This window comes from Nomascus leucogenys, chromosome 3 (genome assembly GCF_006542625.1).
Source record: "Nomascus leucogenys isolate Asia chromosome 3, Asia_NLE_v1, whole genome shotgun sequence".
NCBI classification, from domain to species: Eukaryota; Metazoa; Chordata; class Mammalia; order Primates; family Hylobatidae; genus Nomascus; species Nomascus leucogenys.
Window position 1 is genome coordinate 149384554 of NC_044383.1, and position 8771 is coordinate 149393324.

The window sequence follows — 8771 nt, forward strand, 5'->3', positions numbered from 1 at the left end:
ACGTCAGGGCAAAGCGCTGAACCTAAATCCGACCCCGGAGGAGAATCAGGACCGCGCGGAGGGTCCCGGGGGCTCCGCGTGCTTTTCCACCGCTGAGGCTCGGGCAGCACTCGCCGTCTTGGGGCCGCAGCGGGTCCAGGCCAAGCACACAGATGAGGGCGCCTTCCCGCCGTTAGCTGAGGGTCGGACTTCCTACCTCCAGAGCGGTAAGACAGCCAGTCGGTGCTGCTTTAAGCCACGACATCTGTGGCGCGTTTTTGTAGCAGCAATAGAGAACTAACGCCAGCGCCTGCCATGGTCCAGGCTCGGCGCTGGGTCCTGCCACAGCGGACTCCGGGTCTCATGGGAGGGGGAGCCAGGGCTATTGGACGCAGCCGGGTAACTGCTCAGAGGGCTCATGTCGAGCCCCTCGGTTCCCTCCATCCACGCGAGTCAGGCGGCCTCTGCCGGGCGGGAGGCGGCAGATGGGTCCTAGCGGACCCCGCGCTCCTGGGGGCCTGGGGGTGAGGCACGGCCCCCATCCTCCTCTCTCCGGGGCCCCCGTCCTTCTCTCCTCGGGCCTCCATCCTCCTCTCCCCGGGGCCTCGTCCTCCTCTCTCCGGGGCCCGCATCCTCCTCTCCCGGGGGTTCCATCCTCCTCTCCCGGGGGCTCCATTCTCCTCTCCCCGGGACCCGTCCTCCTCTCTCCGGGGCCCCCATCCTCCTCTCCCGGGGGTTCCATCCTCCTCTCCCGGGGGCTCCATTCTCCTCTCCCTGGGGCCCCGTCCTCCGCTCTCTGGGGTCCCCATCCTCCTCTCCCTTGGGCCCCTGTCCTCCTCGCCCCGGGGCTCTGGTCCCCTTCCCTGGGGGCGGCTGCTGCGCTAGCGGCCGAGGCTTCCCGTTATCCTGCAGTCAGCAAGTCATCACCACCTTGTGGGGCCCTGGAGGTGCATTTTCCTCAGTCGCGCATTTGTCTCGGGGGCTCCCAGCCCTGCCTTCTAAAAATGCTTAGACGGGAGGGGTCACCAGCCCTGCACGGTGCGCCCAGCTTCCTTGGTCTCACTGGAGGCGACACTCTCTTGGAGGGGCTGGCGTGCAGGGGACTGAGCAACAGACCCCCAAACGATCAGTTACTGCTCCTCAAAACAAATCCATGAAGGTACAATGCCTTGCGTCGTAGAATGAACTTATTTTTTTCTATCCATGTTCCCACTTTCTTTGCATGTTTTATCTTCTCATATTCTAGTAACTTTGGCTGCTGGTGCCTTTCATTTTTATTTTTATGTATTTTATTTTATTTATTATTATTTTGAGACGGAGTCTTGCTCTGTCGCCCAGGCTGGAGTGCAGTGGCGTGATCTCAGCTCACTGCAACCTCTGCCTCCCGGGTTCAAGAGAGTCCCCTGCCTCAGCTGGGATTACAGGCGCGCGCCACCACGCCCGGCTAATTTTTTTTATTTTGGTAGAGACAGGGTTTCACCTTGTTGGCCAGGATGGTCTCCATCTCCTGGCCTCGTGATCCGCCCGCCTCGGCCTCCCAAAGTGCTGGGATTACAGACGTGAGCCACCGCGCCCGGCCGCCAGGGGGCTTTTTGAAAAGATGGTTCTCTTTTTGTTTGTCTTTCAGTAACCTGATTAACTGCACGCGTTCATTTATTCAACCATTATTGCCATGTGGCCACTTTGAGTCTGCCGTTTTCATGTGAAGGAGACACGGTCCCTGCCCTCCTGGAGTTTATATTCCAGCAGGAGAAGAAAGGTGCAAATGAAGCAGTGAACATCTCTCAGGAAGGGATGGATGCTCCCAGGAATATCAAGCCAGCAGGGAGGGGAGCTATATATAGAAGGGGAAGGGCCTCAAAGGGCATTGTGGGCAGAGGGAGGGACCCAGCCTCCCTGCAGAGCTCACATGCAGCTGGGTAAAGTCATGGGATCCAGACAGAGTGTCCTGTTTCTCACACAGGAAAACTCACTCCTCCATATTTTTATATAAATTATCAAGATGTTTCCCGCAAAAGCAGATTTTGGGAGGGCTTGAGCTGTCGGGATGGTTGCCTCGGGTTTCCACGTTGTTTTGCATGTGGAGACAAAGTCTGATTCCAAGCCTTCTTTATGAGCACTTCTTAAAACTTATCTTCTATTTGCAGAAAGCGACCACTCCCTATGGCTAATATTGCAGAGGTTGTTAGAGCAAAGTTTTCACTCAGGGCTAAAATTGGCTGAGATGTGTGGTGATGCTCAGTGTAGCCTCCCAGTGGGGCAGGAGTGAGAAAAAATGTCATGATCCCATAATATACCCATAATAATGGAAGCATTAATTTACCAAATAATGGGCTCTTTATATTTTTCACAGAGATTGCTCTGTCAGAACAGCTAGTGCATAAGATATGAAAAGGAACAATCTTTCCAGGTAGTGTAGGGAAAAATGTAGTTTTGCAACACTTGATAGAGCAAGAGGCCAGAAATTGAGATTGAGGGAGGATGTTGGTCTCTGTATAAAGAACATCAATAGTACATGCAAGAAAATATCTCCAACTTTTGTTTTCTTTTTTCTTTCATTTTAAGAATTACAAAATGATAAAGTCTTAAAGTGCAAGGAGAATGTGTTAAGGTCCTGCTTATAAGCAGGGTAGAAAATGAAAAAGGTGATTTCAATGGTAGAGGATGACATTAGCTTTTTATTTTTTAATGAACAGCTCATAAAATTTCTAAATGAGTAAAAATTAAATGAATAACTAAAAGGCAATTCTTCCCTAACTTAGGAAAAATCTGAAATTCCATTTCTCAAGAACATAGTACATAGGTGATGTCTTAGTTATCAATTACTATATAAGAAATGACTCCTAAGCTTAATGGTTTTAAATAACAAAGCTTTCTTATCTCAGCTTAGCTGGCTACCTATCTCTGAGTCTCCCAGGGGGCCACAGCCAAGGTGTCAGCTGGGGCTGCAGTCTCATCTGAAGGCTTAACAGGGAAAGCATCTCTCTCCAAGCTCACTTATGTGGTTGTCAGCAGGAGGCAGCTCCTCACTGGCTATTATCTGGAGGCTAACCTCAGCTCCTTGCCAGGTGGGCCTCGCCACAAGGCAGCTGACACCATGGCAGCCGGCATCTCTGATATGGTTTGGCTGTGTCCCCACCCAAATCTCATCTTGAATTGTAGCACCCATAATCCCCATGTGTCATGGGAGGGACCTGGTGGGAGGTAACTGAATCATGGGGGCGGATTTTTCTGTGCTGTTCTTGTGGTAGTGAATGAGTCTCATGAGATCTGATGGTTTTATAAAGGGCAGTTCCCCGGCACACACTCTCTTGCCTGCTGCCATGCAAGACATGCCTTTGCTCCTCATTGGCCTTGTGCCATGATTGTGAGGCCTCCCCAGCTATGTGGAACTATGAGTCCATTAAACCTCTTTTTCTTTATAAATTACCAACTCTCAGTTATTTCTTTATAGCAGTATGAAGATGGACTAATACAATCTTTCAGAGTGAGCAAGAAGAGAGGCAGAGGGAAAAGGCGTGGAAGACAAAGCCTCCACCTCTTTGTAACTTAACCTCAGAAGTGACATCCATCACTTTTGCTCTGTTCCATTCATTAGAAGCCAGTTACTAGGTCCAGTCCATGCTTGAGGGGAGGAGATTGCACAGGAGGTGAACACCAGGGTTTGGGGGTCATTTAGAGTCATCGTAGAGGCTACTGACCACAGGTGATATCTGTGTACCTGCTTAGTTGTGATCAATCTGCACTAGCAAGAAAACTTTCCACAAGTCTCAGTACATTAATGCTGCTTAAGCAGAGAAATTTGAAGTGAGTTCATATCATTTTTTGGAAGAGCCGAAAGGATATTTTGGGCAAAAGTATGCTCGTGAAAGTTATGGAAGAGGGAAGAAGGGAGGGGGTGAGCCCTTTGAGGGACTCCAGGCTGAGCCTATGATCTAACAATACATTGAATAAATTATTAATAACTGGTCATCAGAAACAGCAAACTGCTTTCCACTCCCAGGCCTTTTGAGCAGGCACTAGGAAAAGCTATAACGTTGCTGGTTTCCCAAGTCCTGGGCGGTCAGCAGGCTGCATATCTGCAGGCAACTGTCCCATCCCGCTGTGTTCTCTGCTCATTAGCCTCTGTGCTTCCTGCTTTCCGAAGAGTGAGTGACAAAGGGATAGATGCAGTAGCTATGACTTTCAGATCACAAGCTCGGGTGATCAAGAAAAGTAAGCTACTGAGTTTTTCAAAAACCAGTTACATAATTTCCACCTTTCTAAGCCTCAGTTTGACTCTCTCCACTGCTGTTTGCTAAGCTGCTCCTGAGTTTCAGGGACGGTGAGGGAGAGCTCCTCCAGGGAGGAAGCACTGGGGAGCAGTGTTTGCTCCTTGGCTATCACGTCCACGCTTGCACCTGCCGAAATGTTCTCTGCTCTGCTGGGTCCCCGGGGTCTGAGGATGAGTCCCCAGCCTCTGTCTGTGAGGCCCTGGGGCTGTCATCTCCATGAGAGGGAGGTAGCTGGGGCTGGCCCTGCTGCTCTGGAAGTTGCTGCAGCTCTGGCAGGTCCCCGAGGCTGGTCCAGGTGCTGCTTGCCCAGACTTGCCATGCAGCCCTTTCTCCTTAGGGTTGGCATCTTTCCAGAGCTCTACCTGTGCAGGAAAGGTACAGGTCTCCATACCCTGGGTCACAGACGCCTCCCTGGCCTGCGGATGAATCCCCTCTCTTGCCCCCTGTGGTGGGTGAAGGAGAAGGACCCCTTCTCAGATGCCTGCCCTGAAGCTCCACCTCCCTTTGATTTTTCTTCTCAGCAAGTCACTTTCTGGATGGGGGTGGAAAGCGTCACTCTGAGCCGTCACAGATTTCTCCAAATCTTTTGTGCTGGCCCTAAGTGCTTTCTGTGTCCTTCAGGGCCATGCTTTCAAACTCAAAGGCCAAGGAGTGTGTGCCTCCCTGTAGGCTGCAGATTTCCCTGGAACTGGTGGCTGTCGGGGGTCGGTGGTGGTGGCGGAGTGTTCTGGGGGGCTTGAAATAGCCATGTGTGCCTGGGTGAACCAGTGCGTGACTGTGTGTGCCTGCATGTACAACTGAGTGTGTAGGAGTGAGTGTGAGTGAATGAGAGTGTGGATGAGTGTGTGAAAGTAAGTGTATGTATGAATGACAGTGACTGCGTGTGAATGTGTGTAAGACTGAGTGTGAGTGTGTATGAGTGAGTTTGAGCAAACAGTGTGGATGAGTATGTGAAAGTGAGTGTGAGTGTGTGTATGAATGAGTGACTATGTGTATGAGTGTGAATGAGTGTAAGACAGTTTATGACAGTGAGTGTGTAAGACTGAGTGTATGAGTGTGAGTGTGTATGCGTGTGAGTGTAAGACTGAGTTTATGAGCGAGTGTGTGTATGCATGTGAGTGTGTATGTGTGTTAGTGAGTGCGTATGCATGTGAGTGAGGGAGTGTGTGTGCAGTGGTTAACATCTAACAGACATTTCCTGGCCACACAAAGGACATCGAGGAGTCTGGGGTCCTAACTGAAGCTGGATGGGAACGGCCGGGCAAGGCCTAGTGAGAAGTCAGGGAGTGTGGGGGAGTGGAGACTGAACACAGGAAAGATGTGTGGGTCGTCTGGCAGAGAGACCTGAGAAAAGATCGCTCCCTGGTGTGTGTGGCTGTCAGGCAGCCCCTTAGCCCCAGGGATGAGGAACTGAGGCTAGAAGAGGGTGGAAGCATCAGGGAGGCAGGGTCGGTGTGGGGTGGGGGCCCTGCTATTCCCAGGCCTCTGCAGGTGGGCAGAAGCCCCCAGTCGCTGCCTCCAGGGTACTGTCCTGCTCTTGCCTGCAGCTTGAAAGAGGAAGGCAGATCAACACAAAGGCTGTGAGCCCCGCGATGCATCTGGGGACATTTGCATCAGCTCATGTTTTCAAATGCGCAATTACCCTGGAAGACTCTAGGCTGGGGAGAATCTACCTCTTCATAGTTGTGTGAGCGGGTGTGTGTATCAATGACTGACTTCAGATTTACAAGCAAGACCTTACAGTCAATTTTTTACGTAACTATGATAATCAGAGTTTGTATTTTGGTTCTGATAGAAGAATGAAATGATACAATCACAGGGACAATGACTTTTTAAGATCGTGTGTGTGGATGATCTTTCCACTCTATGGCCTTTTGTTAATTGCAGTTATTTTTTCCACAGATAGACTCTATGGGGTCAGGCATGTTGAGTGATTCTCACATTTAATCTTGACCGTGGTCAGTCCTGCATGGCAGGTATCCTCACAAACTCCGTACAGGTGAGGAAACGAAACAGAAGAGATTAAGTCACTTGCTCACGTTCTCCCAGCAAGAAAAGGTTGAGAGCTGGGCTTTCACCCTGCAGGTTGCGTGGAAAACCTTTCCCATCCGCGCGTTCTGCCTGGCTTCCCTGCTCTGCTCTGCATGGGGAATATCGTCTGGACTCCTTTCAGAGCCCCTGACCAGGATTTGAGCTTGTTGAAGATAAGGACCTGGAACACAGTAGGCAGTCAATAAACACTTTTTGAATTAAACAATTAAACATAAAGACATTAAGTAATGTGGGTGATGAAATACATATAAAAAAGTGGTTTTGTGTTGAGGCTGAAAGTCATTTAAAAAATGCAGTGTTCTATAAGAATCTGATATTTGTGAAGAAATAATAAATAGCTTAGGTGCTAGGAATGCAAATTTATGACCACCTCAGACACCTCTGGACATCGACAAATAACGTTTGTTCAAACACCAGTGGTTTTGTTATGAATTATTTAACTTCTCTTTCAACATGGAAAATAATTCAGATGTGATTGCATCTTTTTCTAATGTCAAATGTGCTGTGCCTGTACGGGTGGGAACCTGGAGTTGCTGGATAAACATGGACTGGCCAACGCCACGTGGGTGTGCAGGTCTGGTGACCCTTCCAGTCTCAGGAGCGCTCCGGGAAGTCACTGAGAGAGAGAGGCATAGAGTGGAGTGAGAAGGTGATGCTGCCCCAAATCTGGATACTTGGAAGCACCAGATGATTATCTACTGAATGGGGACAGTGTCTCCACGATCGTTGGAAGCAGTGAGTGCCGTGGAAGATGTTGAGAAGCAGGGACCACTCTCAGGGGCTCCTGGGATGGCCAAGGAGCCGGGAGTCCAGGCAACCTCAACAGGCTGTGGGGATGGGACCCAATCGCTCACAGTACAGAGGGAGCTTCACAGGGATTACATCATCCCAGTAGCCCCCTGCGAGGCGCTACCATTATCCCCATTTCACAAACTGGTGAGGTAAGTCTCAGAGAGGTAACGTAACTTCCTCAAGGCTTTCCAAGGAAACTGGAATTTGCACTCAGATGTTCTGACTTTTGAGTGTGTGCTCTTCACCCCAGCACAGTGCTGTCTTTCTTTGGAGTCTGGTGGTGGATCTGAAGAGTTCTGTAAATTTTGCATTTCACTTCCCATACTCCTTATCTCAGTCTCTTTCATGGGATGACTCAGGTTTTGAAACGGGGACCTGAGAAAGATGTGAACCCCCAAGATTCTGCCTTTGTGACCTAGGAGCACCTTTAGAGCAGAGAGCAATGGACTTGGTCTGTGTTAGCTTGACTCTTCATAGCAATTATAGCCTTGACTGCAATTCAATATTATATCCTGGGATATTTCTGTGTTTGGTAGCACCTCAGCTACAGATACGGTCCACCCACAACAATGTTCTTTATGTTGGGACATCTGGGATTAACTTTTTGAAATATCGTGCCAGGAAGGATTTCATGTTCCTAAAGAATGGATATGTAACCTCTGTTCTGGGTCCACCACGAGGGCCAAACGTAGTGCTTAATTCAACCCCAGTTTAAAGTTAATCCCATGCAACCTCTGCATATTTGGGAAAAAAATAACAACATGGATTTTCATGTATCTTTCCACTTTCCCTGAGAAATTTCAGATCACTTCAAGTAGCTTTTGTGCATTTGGAAATGGGAACTTACCATAAGCCTTTCTAAATCTTTTCTTGGAAGTATGTAGGAGTTGAACTATAAACGTAAGAACATAAATATTTCGCTCATTACACAGACCTCACCACATACCACACAACATTTTGTTATGAGTGTGGCCTAGGTGACAACATCCACATTCTGTGTCTCCATGCACCACAAGAAGTAGGGGTTGGCAAACTACAGGACTTGGGCCAAATCTAGCCCACTGCATATTTTTATGAATAAAGTTTTATTTAGAATACAACTACACAAGTTTATGCATGTGTTGTCTGTGGCTGCTTCTGGGCCACAATGGCAGAGTTGAGTGGTTGTTACAGAGACCTTACGTACAGCCTGCAAACTCTAGCATGTTTTCTTCCTTCCTTCCTTCCTTCCTTCCTTCCTTCCTTCCTTCCTTCCTTCCTTCCTTCCTTCCTTCCTTCCTTCCTTTCTCTCTCTCTCTTTCTCTCTCTCTCTCTCTCTCTTCTTTCTTTCTTTCTTTCTTTCTCTTTCTTTCTTCCTTTTTTCTGAGACAGAGTCTCACTCCATCGCCCAGGCTGGACTGCAGTGGTGCAATCTCGGTTCACTGCAACCTCTCCCTCCCGGGTTCAAGCAATTTTCTTAATTTTCTTTCTTTCTTTCTTTCTTTCTTTCTTTCTTTCTTTCTTTCTTTCTTTCTTTCTTTCTTTCTTTCTTCTCTTTCTTTCTTTCTTTCTTCTCTTTCTTTCTTTCTTTCTTCTTTCTTTCTTCTTTCTTTCTTTCTCTTTCCTTCCTTTCTTCTTTCTTTCTTTCTTTCTTTCTCTTTCCTTCCTTCCTTCTTTCTTTCTTTCTCTCTCCTT